Source organism: Amborella trichopoda, chromosome 4, assembly GCF_054954075.1.
Source record: "Amborella trichopoda isolate Santa Cruz 75 chromosome 4, AtrichopodaSantaCruz75HAP2 v2.0, whole genome shotgun sequence".
Lineage (NCBI taxonomy): Eukaryota > Viridiplantae > Streptophyta > Magnoliopsida > Amborellales > Amborellaceae > Amborella > Amborella trichopoda.
The window spans coordinates 22,654,603-22,671,049 of record NC_142339.1 but is presented as its reverse complement, the minus strand read 5'-3'; the positions used below and the strand labels follow the sequence as shown (position 1 = coordinate 22,671,049).

The window sequence follows — 16,447 nt, the reverse complement described above, 5'->3', positions numbered from 1 at the left end:
TAAAAGGGAGGACAATTCAATAAAGAAGAGGCATTACGCTTGATTCTTCTTATCTTTTCTCTTAGCCCTAACGTCCCAAGGAGAGGAGAGAGAAAACTCTTGCAAGAGAGGAAAATACCCCCGACCATGCGGGCACACACTTTTATCTTCCTGAAAACGTTTGTAGCTTCTGAAGCTTTCTCTCTTCTTATCCCACCCTCGAAATCTCCCACACATCCGAGACTACCCGGGTCCGAGCAAGCCAGAAGAGGTCCAAACCGACGCGCGTCCATGTCTAATCCCCCTTCCTCATTTGGACACTGCGATGGGAATGATGAAACTCCCCACTCTTTTGTTCGATCAACAAAAATAGAAGTCAACCCTGGCACGAAGAATTGAGACATCCATCTGAACTTAACACTCGAGAGGAGAGAAGAGGGTCGTAGAGTTTGAAGAGAGTCCCTGACTAAACCGCGCTTGTGAACAGCCAGAGGGCTTTCGTAACTGATCTAAGAGGGCAAGCTACCTACACGTGTGCCACGAACCTACAATGACAAGGTAAGTGAATCAACCCTTCCCCGTCGTAAAATCTCTCTCTTTGTTTGTAGCCTATCCGTGCTTTAGAAAGCTAGCGAGCCACGCGTGCAACCCTTCGACGGTTGTTTGAGAGAGGTTCTTCTCTCTGTGTCCACGCACGAGGGAACCAGAGAAAATCAGACCCCGACTAATGACCTCTTCGGCTCTCCCAATGAAAGGACGAGGGTTAGGGTACATGATGTTTGAGTGATCGCTCCCCCATTAATAGTGATTGGCACGCAAAAGGTGTATTAGTCCTAGCCAAGGTGGCATAAAGGGTAGTGTCTTACAAGGTCATTACCTATCAAAAGCCCCAAAGTGCGCTGGGGGCTGTGTGTGTTTATGCGTGTGTATGTGAAAACATTACGAAATGGATTCCCCCATTTGTCATTGTTTTCCATTCTGAATGATGATAGAAGTCCTAAGTAATGGGATTGGCTTGGCCTGATGGATAGAGCTTCTACTTCGGAAGTAGACGAATTAAGAAATGAGATACTTGGTAATTGTTGATGCTTACCTTAATATATTGATTTGCTAAGATTTGTATGGTTGAATGATTTGATTGACCTATGGTTCTTATCATATATAATTGATCTGATTTGTTATTGCTTCACTATGAATCATGCACGGCACATGGATAGATATGATTATGACACACGACTCATGTTTTATAAGAATGGCATAGCACCTTGAGCATTGTTGTGAGATGATATTCATAAGCATGAAAGCATGGCACCATGATCTACTTACTGGGCTTTATAGCTCATCCCTTTAACTTTCATCTCTGTAGAGTGATAGCCGCAGGTTGTGGACTTGCGGTTTGGTGATCACGGCTGGGGGTTTCCCGTAATTCTTGTGGAAGTAACTTTTCAATTATATGTGATGGATCGCATTTTGGCCATATAGTCTGCTAGTATTGGAACTATGTATTGTTGTTGGGCCTTTGGTGCCTTGGACTCTTTTGTAATATTTTGGATCTATCTTATGAAATTTTGAGATTGGGATTGTCTAGTATTTTGTGGGTTGTGTGCTTATTAATTTGGTTTTTACTTCGTGATTGGCTTTGATTTCCATGTTTTCAAAGCGTTGAGCACACTACCACCTGAGTGGCATTCGTCACAAGTGGTCACAGTCCTGCACCCTATCGCCCTCCAGAGTGTGTGGCAGGGAGTAGAGGTGGGGCTGTGACACGCACCCTTGACAAGTCTCTGCGATTACGTAGGCTCCATGCACATAGTTTTAAAAAGCAGGCCGCCCAACACCTATACAGTCTAGAAGGCCTGGGTGCATCGCCCAGGCCTAAGCAGCTAAACTAGACGGATATCCCAGGGCGCCCGCCTAGGCTCCCGGGAACCAACCTAGGCGCCCACTTGAACCCGCCTAGGCACCCGTCCAGGGCCTGCACCCCGCCCAGGGGCAGAAATGCCGCTCCTTAAGGTATTTTTGGGTCATTTTTTTAATACTAAAGCAGAAAATTTGTGGGTTTTAAGTTCATTTGAAATCAAAAACCCATTAGAGGCTATTTTAGAGAGAGAAAACCCAAAAACAAAAAAACATTTACTAGGCTGTCGGGGTTCTGAGTGCCGCCTAGGCACTGGGCGGCCTAGACCCCCCCGACCGCCTAGGTGCCACCTAGCGCTTTTCGAAACACTGCTCATGCCTATTACCTTTTGCTCGTGGTATCGATATTGCCTCCTAGGGGAGGTGACCCCAGATGTCCGGTGGATTATTGAGTGTCCTTTAACACCTTAGGCTAGGCTAGCTTAGCCTACCCAAGCTACCCAACCTACTCAACTTAGTCTGGCTCACCCAACCTAGCCTAGCCTAGTATGCCCCAACCCTAGGCTAGTCTAGCATGCTCCAACCTTGTCCTAACTAGCCTAACTTAACCAACCTTGGTCTAGTCTAAGAATCCACCTATTATGGCCACCAAGTCTCATCCAAGCACAACTTTTCCAAGCCAAGAGACAAAGCCCAAGGGTCGTAGCTTCCAAGGGAGCACCAACCTAAGGATTGTGAAGATGTCTATTCCAAACCATGCCGACCAAAGGCCTGGGGGATTTTTGCATGCACTTCAAGGCATCTTAATCTAATAGGGGAACCCGCCTGAGTGCATCCAAGTCCATTCTGGCGAGGTAAGCCTTACCTCGCACATTTCTTTTGTTGGTTCAAACAGCTCCACCGCTATGCCCACCCTTATCCTAGCAAGCACCAGAGTCACCCAAGTGTGCACACGCCCATGCACCCTAAGGGGTGCAGCACACACCTCTTTTAAAAAACCTAACTTAAAACTTAGCATCCATGCTTTCCAAATTCTACAAATAATAAAAAAAATTTAGAAAAAAGGAACTCCCCAGGTACGTAGCCAGAATCTCACTTCTGAGGCCGAAAATCCACCCCTGGATTCGTGGCCAGTTGACAATCTAGATAGAGAAAGAATGTTGACAGAGAGAGGAAGATCAAATACTAGAGAAAACCCATGAGAGGTTTAAAATGACCCGGAGGCCAGTCCAGTGATTCTACCCTCGGACCGGCTTGGAACTTCTCCTAACGCTTGGGAAACTGCCCCTAAAGCTTTTGGTTCGACCTTACTAGAAAAAGGCCACGAGAGGTTTAATTGACTCGCAGACCGGTCTAGTGATTCTACCCTCAGATTGGCTGGGAACTACGCTAAAGCTTGGCGAACTGCCCCAAAAGCTTTCGCCATTACCCTACTAATCCCTACTAATGAAAAAGCTAAAAAAAAAAATTAAATGTGGTTCGAAGATGGCATCTTTGGAAAAAGGGGTAATTTTGAAAAAATAAAAAAAATGCCGGTTGATTTAGCTTCTAAGTAATTTTTTGCTCAAATTGGCTCATTTCATATTTTAGATAATTATTTTGGGTCCATACATAAATTACACTTTGATAAATTTCTCTTGCCTGTTTTTTCCCTCAAAGTAATGCAGCTTGACCCGACCTGCACAAAATTCTTGCAAATTTTAAGGGGGAAGAAAACAATTTCATACCGGAACAGATGCAATGCCATGCTCTCACTAAATTGGCTTGAGCTGAAAAAAGCTAGAGAAAATTACGTCAATATCCATTTTATTTACTGTTATTTGAAAATTACTTATAATTTACTGTTATTACATCTATACCTGATTTATTTTGTAGTTCTGAAGTTGCTATCCATATTTTTTATCTTGAAATCAATAAAAATACTAGATCGGGAGAGATGGTAGTTGGATTTATTTTTTTTCTTTTCCTTGTAAAAGTGCTTACACAAATTGGACCTAGTGCAGTTTTTCACACTAATTGTCAGCCTCTGGTGCGTGATTGCATTAGGAAATTTTCTAACGTGAAAGTATATTAACAAATGTGCCCTAATATTTTGCTTTCATCCCAAGGAATAATGAGGAGTGTCACGGGGCAACTCTAGTTCAGGATATGTCCCGTTCCTTCTTCCCTAGAAAACTCCTTCAGCACCTGGATCGCGGCTCCAACGCACCAACTACCAAGCTTGCGAAGAATCCAGACCAGAAACTGGAGTGGATCGACTACTTCTTCCATTTCATGTGGCCAACATCGAGAGTCAATTACGACAAATGGCCCAAAAGCCCCCCCAATTACAGGTAGGCATCTGAATAGAATCAAAAGGAGAACCAAGTCAATCAAAAACTAAACTTATGTTTGGTGCTTTTAATTAAAAGGTAGGAAAAGGTTGATTGTGTTTGTTGTGATTGTATTCAGGGAAGTGACAGAGGAGTACGGGGAAGGAATAAAAAGGGTTGCGGAGGGGGTTCCGGAGGCTCTGTCGGTGGGGTTGGGACTGGAAGCAGGGGCTTTGAAAGAAGCATTGGGTGGTGAGGTGATGTCCTTGGAGATGAAGATAAACCTGTACCCCCCATGCCCAACACCGAGCTGGCCTGGGAGTGGAGGCCCACACTGATATGAGCGCGCCCTCACAATCCTCCTTCCCAACCAAGTACCTGGCCTTCAAGTCATCAAAGATGGGTCCTGGGTGTCTGTGGACTATGTTCCTGATGCCCTTGTTGTGCACGTGGGAGACCAGATTGAGGTAAACTCCAGGACCTATCCATGCGCTTGTCCTTTAATTTTTTTCTTTTTTTTTTTTTGGATGTTTTGGGCCACTAAATTTAGAGCATGTAAGTGGTTGCAATCCTAGGATATCGATTCGCTTGGGGAAAAAGTTTAACAAAACTTAAAACTAGATGATAGGAAGTACGAACAGCGTGTTTTTGTTTTGTTGAAACTTAAAACAGGACTAAAAGCAACTTGGAATGAGAGATACTAGGTGTTTAAGCAAGTTATCTTGTGTCTAATCAACGCAAACGATTATTTGGATAAATCATTTTGCTTTTCAGTGAATTATGATAAGTTTGAATGATTTAAATTCAAATTTTAGATATAAAGTTCAGGGTAAACAATCAGAATGCCAAAAAAATGTTTGCCATGGTATTTGCGACGATGCTGCGATTTGCCACAATCATCATGGCCTTACTCCGCCCACTTTGAACTTCCGATTATCTCTGATACGTACCTACTGTTTCAGCCAATCTCACCAGCTCCACTGTGTCTACAGATTATAGATGAAAATTGAATTTCAAGTCTATATAAACCCCCATTTTTTATTGAACACTTGACGCCTATTTGCTTAAAGAGGCAAAACTCTGCTCACGCGAGTTTTCGTGGTGGTTAGCCAAGTTTTCTCAGTGTTTTTCAAACCAGTTTTGGTTGGAACTTTTTCCCTATGAATCTAATTTAACACGTATCAGTTTCTCATCAAAATGTAGAAATACTGTCTAGGGCTGCGTTATCCCCCAATGACTCCAAGAATGTTTCACTAGGAGCAGTTCTGTCATTGAAGTATATTTGTTCCACCCTCGATTGCATCATATGGGCTGAGTGTCTAGGATTAGTACGATATAGTCAAGTGGATTTTGAAGGCCGGGTACTCTTTTTTGTGGGTTTCATTCGGCAAACAAAAGCACTGGCTCGACCATGGCATTGGGTTTTCCACTAGGTTGAGACTATCTTTGTGCCTCTGGGTAGAGTACGTATTGGGGCTCGAAAATTTGGTTTTGACCTTAGGTTTTTAGACTGTAATTTGCGTTTTTCGGTATGCTAAAAGCTAATTAATTACCATAATCATTGGGCATTTTAAGAAGTTCCTGCAGCCCGTGCCTGAGGGTGATATTTCAAAGTGACTGATTGATATTACTCCGTTAGCATATTTTTTTTTAATTTTTTCAAACTTACCTTTTGGTCTGATGATGGAATCATCAGTTTGAATTTTTTTTTTTTTTAGCTTTTTCGTTAGTAGGGCAGTGCTCCAAGCTTTAGGGTAGTGTCGTACTAAATAAAAATCTAAAACAAAAACGATAATTAAAATTTGATGTAGTTTCTCTCTCTAAAACTTAGATGTAGTTTATCTCTCTAAAAAATTTCAATTAATTTATCTCTCTAAAAATTTTCAATTAATTTATCTCTCTAAACCTAAAATTTGATATAGTTTCTCTCTAAAAATTTTAATGTAATTTTTTTTTCTAAAAATTTTGAAATATTTTCTCTCTCTAAAATCAGTTAGGTACTTGCTCTCTCTAAAGCTTAATATTGGAGATGGTTTCTCTCTCTAAAATTTGATGTAGTTTCTCTCTATAAAATTTTAAGATAATTTCTCTCTCCAGAACATAAAAATTGAGATAGTTTCTCTTTCTAAAATTTTTTAGTCTTTTCTCTTTTAAAAAATTAAAATTAGAGATAAATTCTCTCTCTAAACAATTTGAGATAGTTTCTCTCTCTAAGACTTATAAATTGAGATAGCTTCTCTCCTTGAAAATTTTGTGATAGTTTCTCTCCCTAAATATTTTTGAAGTACTCTCTTTTTCTAAAATTTAAAATTTGAGATAGTTTTTCTCTCTAAAAATTTGAGATAGTTTATCTCTCTAAAACATAAAATTTGAGGTAGTTTATCAGTCTAAATATTTTAAAATAGTTTCTCTCCCTAAATATTTCTAGGGCCTCTCTCTCTCTCTAAAACTTAAGATTTAGGATAGTCTTTTAAAAAAAATTAAGTACTTTATCTCTCTAGAACTTAAAATACTAGAGTTTCTCTCTCTAAGACTTAAAATATGAAATAGCTTCTCTCCCAAAAAATTTTGAGATAGTTTCTCTCTCTATAATTTCTAGATACTTTCTCTTTATAAAACTAAAAATTTGAGATAGTTTCCCTCTCTATAATTTTTTGGTACTTTCTCTTTATAAAAATTATACGTTCAGATAGTTTCTCTCTCTCAATAATTTTCAGGTTCTTTCTCTTTATAAAACTTAATATTTGAGATAGTTTATCTCTCTAAAAATTTTTCATGGTTTCTCTTATTATTACTTAAATTTTGATTTTTTTTCTTTTCAACATTAATACAACATTTCCATTAAAAGAGCTACAAAATACAAAACATGTAGGAAGTAAAGAAGATGAAGAATTACAAAAACTTGACAATCAAAGAAGTGCGGTTTGCTCATTTTTTAGCTAAGGCATCTGCCTCCTCATTCGCTCACGAAAGCAATGATACAAGTTGGCATTGATCGAAGAAAGGATGTTCCTAATCTCATGAAATAATACTTTAAAGCTCGATGGAACATTGAATTCTTCATAGCTCCAAGCTATGACATTTGTCGAATCTCCTTCAATAATTGTTTGCCCTTCCCACTGTGAAAGAAGTTTCAAACCCTCCAGGAGACCTCTAGCCTACGCTTTATTTGCAGTAGCAATACCACACGGACCTAAATATGAGCAAAAGACATAATCCAAATGATTTCTAATCAACACACCATACCAGCTGCTCCTAGATTTCCAAAGCTATTGTCATCAAAGTTCAATTTGATTGAGTACAGAGGAGGTGGGGACCAAACAATAGCTTTTCGGCTAGATTTCACGACTGCTAAGGGGTAGTTAATGATAAGACTCTTTGGTGTAGAGCCACTATCTTTGTGAGAGGAAAACCAATCTATTGTTGAGGCTAAAATGTTAGATTTTAATATAGAAAAATCAGTAGAGATTCCTTCAAACACTCTTTGATTTCTCTCCTTCCACATACCCCAAAGGACACTTACCCAGAAAGAATGCTAAAATATATTATCCACCTTTGGAATACCAGGGAATAACCATTGAGTGATAAGCAGTCTACAAACTTTTGGAATTGGAATGGATAAGTTAAAACATTGTCGAACCCAATTCCAAAGATCATAAATAAAAGGGCAGTAGAGGAATAAATGTTATGTCGTATCAATCACTAGCTTTGCACAAAAGGCAGACATAGGGTATAATGAACCCCTCTCTTCCTTAAGTTATCCACAATGGCCAGCTTTTCTTTACAAAATATCCATAGAAACAACTGAACTTTAAGTGGAACATGAAGTTTCTTTATTTAGGAAAGTACTGAATCGTGCTATTTATATCGATTGTAGAAGATATGAACATATGCAGACTTAATCAAAAAATCACCTAAGGTTGTAAGGTCCCAAATCACATCATTATGTAGAATAGGGAAAAGCTGGGCATTGTTTAACATGTCCAACAAGGTTTGACACTCATGGATAAAATTATCGGTCATTCTCCTATGCCTGCAATGAATCGACCAAACCATGTTAGTATGAGCATCCACACTAGCCTCTTTTACCGTAGCTAGTGGGTTTGAGACTTAATAGAACACCTCAAGGAAAAGGTATATAAGAGGGTAGTCATCAAACCATTTATCGTACCAGAAAAGTGTAGATTCCTCATTACGCACTACTTTTTGAAAATGACGAGGATATATAGGTCTCTCAAGGTCAATTCCCTTCAAATATGGTATAGAGTGGCTTTATTCCTTGGACTTTGTATAATACCATAAACCTTCTCGATCCCATATTTTTCTTTCAAAATTTCTACCCAAAATAACTCTTGGTGGATATGTGCTCTTCGCCACCATTTTAAGAGTAATGCAAAGTTCATGTTTTTCAATTTATGAAATCCCAAACCACCATTTTTTATAGGTGCGCACACCGTAGCTCAACTAACCAAATGAAGCCCCTTCTTTTTTTTCATCATCTCCCCACAAAACGTTCCTCATAAGCTTCTCTAGAATGCTAACAATCTACGTAGGCAATCAAAATAAAAACATAGAGTAGACCAGAAGGTTAGATAGAGTAGATTTGATAAGTGTATATCGACCTCTTAGAGAAAGAGTCTTTGCCTTCCACAAATATAATTTCTTATTGAATCTCTCTCCCCTTGGATCCCAAATAGATTTTGAGGGCCTCGAATCCACCAAAGGGATACCCAAATATTTGCAAGGAATCTTCTCAACACCACATCCTAGTAGTCCAGCCATCCTTGACACTATGTTTTGAGGACATCCAATTCTGATCAACTTGGTTTAGAGATATTTACTTTCAACTCAGTTGCAATTTCAACGCTCTTTAGAAATATCCATAATCTAATGATTTCCATTACATTTGGATCGCAAAAAATTATGGTACCATCTGCAAACTGTAAGTGTGATACAGTCACACCATTGTTCCCAACCTCAATGCCTAAAATAAGATCTTGTGAAAATACATCTCTTAGCATAACACTGAAACTTTCTGCCACCAATGTATACCAGAAAAGTGATAGGGGATCTCCTTGTCTGAGGCCCCAGAACTCCTAAAGAAACCAGTTGTCTTACCATTCATGACCATTGAGAAGCGAGAAGATAAAAGACAGCCCTCAATCCGTATACTCTATCTCTACCTAAAACCCATGCTTCCCATGGTACTTTAAAGCACGTCCTAATCCACCTTATCATAGGCTTTTTCAAACTTTATCTTACAAAGAAGACTTGGTTTTTCTTCTTTGATTATGAAACGAATACATTCTTTAGCTACTAGAATGCTATCCATAATTTGTTTATATTTTAGGAAAGAGAATTGAGGATCTCAAATAACCAAGTGGATCACCTACGTAATCTATTGGCAAATATCTTTGCAATGATTTTATAAAGACTACCCAATAAGCTAATGGGGCAGATGTCTTACACATCCTCTATTACCTTTTTCTTTGGAATAAGGGTATTGAAGGTGGAATTTATTGCCACATTAATTCTACCTCTCAAATAGAATTCCTCCAACAATTGAATCAAGTTGTCGTTCAGGAGATCTCAAAATATTTGAAAGAAGGCTAAGGGAAAGCCATCAGGTCCCGGGGTTCTGTCTCTCCCAAGACCAAAAACTGCGTCATTAATTTCTTGACCCAAATTTTGAGAGTTTCTCTTTTTAAAATTTTTGAGATATTTTCTCTCAAATTTTTTTTTAATATATTCTCTCTCTAAAAATTAAATTTTGAAATAGATTTTCTTTATAAATGTTTTTTGGTAGGTTCTCTCTATAGGTTTTTTGGTACTTCGCTCTCTAAAATTTGATATAGTTTCTTTCTAAAAAACTTTTAAAAAAATTAAATTTGGAAACAGTTTCTTGCCCTAAAAATATTTTTAAATAATTTCTCTAAAAAATTTAAACTATTTTCTCTCTCTAAAGCTCAAAATCAAGAATAGTTTCTCTCACTAAAATTTGAAGAAAATCTCTCTGTCGAAAATGTAAAATTTGTGGTAGTTTCTCTCTCTAATTCGTGTGGGTGTTTTTGTGGAATTAATTGTATTTTATAAAGTGGACGTCTCCATAACGAGGAAATCTCCCTAGAAATCAAATTCAGAAGGAAAAGACAATGATAAAGATTTCTTTATGTTTGGCTTAAAATAAGAAAAAAAATTAAAGGCAGAAATACTTTTCAGTTTCAAAATTTGGATCTAAACCCCTGAAAGATGCCATCTTCGCTAAAAAAAATTTATGAAAATATATTTACAGGTATCCAAAAACCCTTTAAATTTAATCTCTCTCGTCCAAATTCATTCTCCCTCTCTGGTAAAACCCAAACTCTGACTCTCTCCGTAACCACAAACCGGCTCTCTCATTCTCTTGCTTTCTTTTTTTTTTTTTACAACGTGATCCCCATTTTTCTCTCTCTCTACCCACAAAGTTGATCCTAATAGTTTCTCTCTCTAAATAAAGTCAATTGATACTAGTGTCACTCTTGAAAAAGCCAATCCTACTACTCAGTGTTCAAAAAATCGACTCGGCCAATATATTTGGGCCCTAGCCGAGACTATTTACTCGGATGAGTCTGAATAACTCACCCGAGTCAAGTGCATTTTTTGAAAAACTAAAATAAAGAAAAAAACATAATATGTATGTTTCGTTCGAAGTTTATTAATATTAAATACTGGTGATGTGTTGGTTATTTTTCGGGACATTGGCGGCCTCCATAATGGAGGGTTTTTAGGTTCAATTCCTCATGTCCTAATAATGTTTTTAAAGCTCCTTTGAATAAAAAAAAGACAAGTTTTTATAAAACGCAAAAGTAATAACCAGACAACATATAAATATAACTATAAATACTGTTTATAAAGTTGTTGTACAACCAACAAACTCTTCCGGGAGAACAACTTATGTGGCTTAAATGTGACATATAAATATAATTTATAAAGTTGTTTTACAACCAACTCACTATACAAAATCTACAAACTCCTACGTGAAAATAATAACCAGAGAGACTTGACAACTTACGTAACTTAAATGTGACAAATAAATATAAGGGCAAGCTTTCTACGTTTTCTTTACAGCATAAAACTTTTATATTTCTCCTTATCCAACCGTCCATTCTGAATGGAGGGCTATGATTGCCCCAGTCACAATGTCACGTCCCTACACTGTTTTATTTTGCCCCAGTCACAATGTCACGTCTCTACAATATTTTATTTTAAATTTTTTTCTATAAATTATTTTGGAACCAAATTTTGGTCGTCTAATCCCCTATTAAACTTTCACTAGCGAAAAATATTAAAACAATATTTTCAATAAAATAAAGTGACCAAAATACCCTTGAAAGCTTCAAGAGGCATTTTGGTCATTATATTTTATCGAAAAATTATTTTTAATAATTTTTATAAGTGCGCCCAAATGAGAAGATAGCACATACCAAATTTCATATTCATATAATTTCTATAAAAAAAAATAAAAATAAAATACCTTGAGACATCGGAACTAAGATCAAACGGTGAGTGGCTCTCTTGATCAAAATTGGACGGCTGGATGGTAGGAGAAGCATAGATCTTCTAAGTTGTAGGGGTAGTATAGAAACCTTTCCCTAAAAAATTTGGTATGTGCCATCTTCTCATTCGGGGTACCTATAAAAAATATTAAAAATAATTTTTTGATAAAATATAGTGACCAAAATAGCCCTTGAAAATTTCAGGGGTATTTTTGTCATTTTATTTTATTGAAAATATTTTTTTTATATTTTTCGTTAGAGCGAGGTTAATAGAGTATTGGATGTACAAAATTCAAAATAGTTTATAGAAAAAGTTTTAAAATAAAAAAGTGTTGAAAGGTGACACTGTGTTTGAGGTAATCTTAACCCTCCATTCAAAATGGACGGTTGGATAAAGGTATATAAGTTTTATGTTGAAGGGGAAACATAAAAAGCTTGCCCAAATATAAATATAGTTTCTAAAGTTGTACAACCAACTCGCTTTATCTTGGAGGGAGGACGAGTTACTCAACCGAGTCCGAGTGGCCTCGGCCCAGCATCATAACCATGCTACTACTATAATTAATGACCCAAACGCCATTTTTCTTCCCCCAAAGCGCTCCGTCACAAACACAAATTGTTTTTCTTCTCCCAAAGGTTTCCCTTTATCTCCTTCTCCTTAATGAATCCTGCTGCTCGCTGTTTGCACAAATCCTACTCTCTTTCCCCAAAGCGTATGCCCTTTTACTCTCTTTGTTCATCCATTCAATCTACTACTCTCGCTCTCTCCACACATACAATCCTGCTATACTCTCTTTTAGTGCATTGCCTATTCTCATTGCACAAAACCAACCCTACTTGTATCCCTATGTCTCTAAATAAATACAATAATATGAGTCTTCTCTTTACACCAAACAAATAATTATATTAATCTCTCTCGTAGTGGAAATTATTTCTCTCCCCAGAAAGCTCTCTCTAGATATTGGGTAGGCTGGGCCATTGCAAACCCTATTTATGGGTGTGAGTGAGAGAGCAAATTTTATATGCATGACTATTTTATAGTTTATATGTTAGTGTTATAAGACGGCCAAGTTGCCCCGAGTTATGTGTACAACTCAGGGTCCATAAAAATAGTTTTTGAAAAAATTCTAAAAATAAGTAGGAAAGTCCGGATTGTTGTATAATTTTTCTATATATAATTTCGATTTTTTTCAATTATGGGCTAACGTTTTTTTATGATAATCTGTATTTTTAAATTTTCTGTGTTTGGATTTTTTAAAATGTTCCCAATGATAAATGATTTTTTTAAAGGGTGCGGTTTCTATAAGGTTGCAACCTTAAACAATCCAATCAAGGCGCACATCCAAATTTGATCATAATAAATAATTTTGGTGTAAAATATTCTTAAGATTATCTGAAAATCTATTTTTATATCTAATTATTATATTTTAAATTCTAAAAAATGTTGAAATCAAGTATATCTATAAACATATGAAAATCTTGAAAAAGGACGGTCTAGATAATGTGCTGCAAGATGCGTTATTTTTGGGACTCAAAATCTGTTTTTTTTTTTTTCATATTCATACGTCTCAATGTCGAGATGATCAATTACAAGGTTTTTCAACCTAAAAACAATCCTGTCCAATGGATTTTTTAAGTGCATATTTAATTCTACATTTTCAAGTTGCAACCTTACATAATTTTTTTCCGTTTTTAAAACCCTTTGTCCTATACTTTTTTTGTTGCTTTTGGTTTTACTTAACTTTTAGACCTTTGTTGTATTTTTCTATATTTTTCCATTTTTTGGCATAATTTAAAATTTTCTAGAGCTTTTGGACTTGTACGGTTCTTGAGTGAGTCCTAAGTCGCCTGGGGACAAGACCAAGTACAGGGCCCGAGGTTAGTTTATGAACGGTGTTTTATGTGATGGTTGCAGTTACGTGTGAGTTTATGAACCCCGGTTTATGTAATGGGTGTGTGTAGCACGAGGCCAAGGCTTCACAGTAAAAATAAATACAGCCACACCTATCGTAAAATGGCAATTCGGCACCAGAACCTCATGATGGCCTTAGATTTACTTTATCTGATTTTGAAACTTTAACCTTCAAATATAATATAGTACACACTTGCAAATGAGCAAATCCAGGTAATGTGCCACAAGATTTAATATTTATGGGGCTTGAAATTTATTTTTTCTCTTCATATTCAAGAGGGTTTTTTTTTGTGTTAAAGTGTAATTTTCGCCGTGGTTTTGAGGTGTGACTTTACGTTTCTTATTATAAAATCCATGCCATATAAAAACATTTCCCATAAAAATACATATATGTAAGATGTATTATACCGGTTTTACTGTTTTTATAGTTTCGAAGTTAAATAGTTCATGAAAGCTTTAACAGTTAGTTTAAATGCAAGCAATTGCAACCCCAACAAAGAGACTTAACTAGTCGACGTGGAAATATTGTAATTGAGGCACGCATCGAAAGCATTAAAGTTCTTGAAAAAAATTGGACGTGGAATTATTATAATTGAGTCAGGCACTGACAGCATTAAAATTCTTGAGAAAAATGGGGTGTCATACCCTTGCATTAACTTTATTTTGGAGGAATACTTGCTACTTATGATTACTTTGATTTTGTTAAGGACACGGTTTCTATTAGTCTTGTAGAAATGAGTGCCCTCTTAAAAAATCTATTTTTGAAATGGATTTTTGGACCCAATTGTTAAGGACATATAATCTCTAACATGGAGATCATAAAATTGAAAAATAAACAAATTTTAAAAATTTAAAATATTGCTTTTATGAAGACAACATTTGGACCGTTGGTTTCAACTATTTGTAGATGGACCGCCCATTTGGATCCATCTTTAAAGTGAATGTTTTAAACCTTGGGGCCACAAATATAGAAATGTGTCCCACGACTCATGAAACAATTTTTAAAGGAATGCCCAAGGACGAAAGATCTTGAAACTTGACTTCAAAATTCGGCCTCCATCAACTAAACCATGGTTGGGAGAAGTGTAACTCCCTTTGTACATCATCAATTAAACTATGTTAAAGTAGAAGCGGAACATCGTTATTAGGCCCAAGCAAAGCTTATATTGGAAGGGCGGCCCATTTTCTTAAGGGAGAGTGTATTGTAAGACTATTCACTTTTGGTATTTACAATATTGGGCATTGGAATATGAAATCAGACATATTGAAATGGGAAACAACATTCGAACAATTTTTTTTTGCAGTTTGTGTGAAATTGACACATCCTCAACAACTGATTTCACATTTAATAGCCAATAATAAATAGGGATGGTATACAATGAGACAATTTGTCTTTTAAGATATAGAGGTCACAATTACTTACAATCATCCAATGTGAAATCTGATTATTTGGGTGTCACAAAGTCCGTGAAAATTTCTTTTGAACATTGAGCTTGGTCAATGAAATAAATGAAGCCACTCAATTTCACATCCAATGGTCAAAATTAATTGTGACTATGTCATTATAACCTTTTTTCTTTGGGTAAATAATCTCATTATATATTTTTCTTAATAAATAGGACTTTCTTAAACCAAAAGTAGACGGTCTCATTATATATTTTTTAAGTTCATGAAGCGCTATGCTGGAATAAATGAAGTTGTGGCTTCTAAGCTCGCCCCTTGATTGATACCTAAGGGGTCTACAATTGTAGGCCAAGGATCAATAATGGCAACTGTCGTCAATTTTTTTTTTTTTTTTCTAATGGCAGATAATATTAAAATAAAAAATAAAAATAAAAAGAGTTCTCGACATGCAGTTTCCAGCAAATTTCTTCCCATCAATCAGTACTTCTGGACATAGTTAGAACTCCCAAAGGAAGATCCATTCATTCGAGTTTGCTTGATTTGTGTTGAAGGTGTTGAGCAATGGAAGATACAAAAGCGTTCTCCACAAAAGCTCGGTGAGCAAGGACGAAACACGTATGTCATGGGCAGTGTTTTTCGTGCCTCCACCAGACAAAATCATTGGGCCTCTTCCCCACCTCCTAAACGAGACTAATCCACCATTGTTTTCAACTAAAACCTTCAAGGACTTCCAGCATCGTAAGATCAACAAGCTTCCTCAATAAGAGCGCGCTCTCGTCTTGTGTTTGCTACGGGACCGATAATTATCCCTTTATGGTTTGACGCTTGGGATCCTTTCTCAGTATTGCTTTTGTAGGACTTTTATAAGAACACCGATATAGTTGTTGGGTGTCTTAAGGGTTGAGAAATAAATATTGATATTAGGGCAGTGATTTCATGTAATGGTTGTATCACAATATTATCTCATGACTCTTCTAGAAAATCATGTTTGTGGTATTTATATGACACAAAATTTTGCATACACACTCTCTTCATCTCAATAATCAATAAAAAAAAAACATTCAATTTCAAACCTAGATATAGTTAAAATGAGTCCCTCCAAAAACGAGTCTAAACTATTAATTTAATGAATTTCAAGACCTTAGCCTTTATAAACTCAAAATCATTTTTTTCTTTTTTCACATTGTTCATCTAATGATAATAAAGCCATCCAAAAAAATTAGAAATGAAAAAATCCTTCTAAGGCCTAGATCTAAACATCTCACCAAAATGAACGACTTATGTTTATTGGGCAAAAAAAATACTTTATAAGTTGTGTTTTCAATTATTTATTTATGTATTTATTATTTATTATTGTTTATTAAAATAAAACGTATTTCAAAATTTGGATCAAACAAATGGCTATACATCATATTACTCTACAACCATTACATAAAATCATTGCCCTT

The 16,447-nt window shown here is 36.4% G+C and overlaps 1 pseudogene across 1 annotated transcript; it reads left to right on the top strand.

The window, feature by feature from the left end:
- Positions 1-3,942: 3,942 nt before the first annotated feature.
- Positions 3,943-15,981, top strand: LOC105421903 (flavonol synthase/flavanone 3-hydroxylase-like; annotated as a pseudogene). Its single transcript, XR_016053384.1, has 3 exons — positions 3,943-4,169; positions 4,288-4,615; positions 15,551-15,981. The product of XR_016053384.1 is annotated as a flavonol synthase/flavanone 3-hydroxylase-like (transcript).
- Positions 15,982-16,447: the final 466 nt, after the last annotated feature.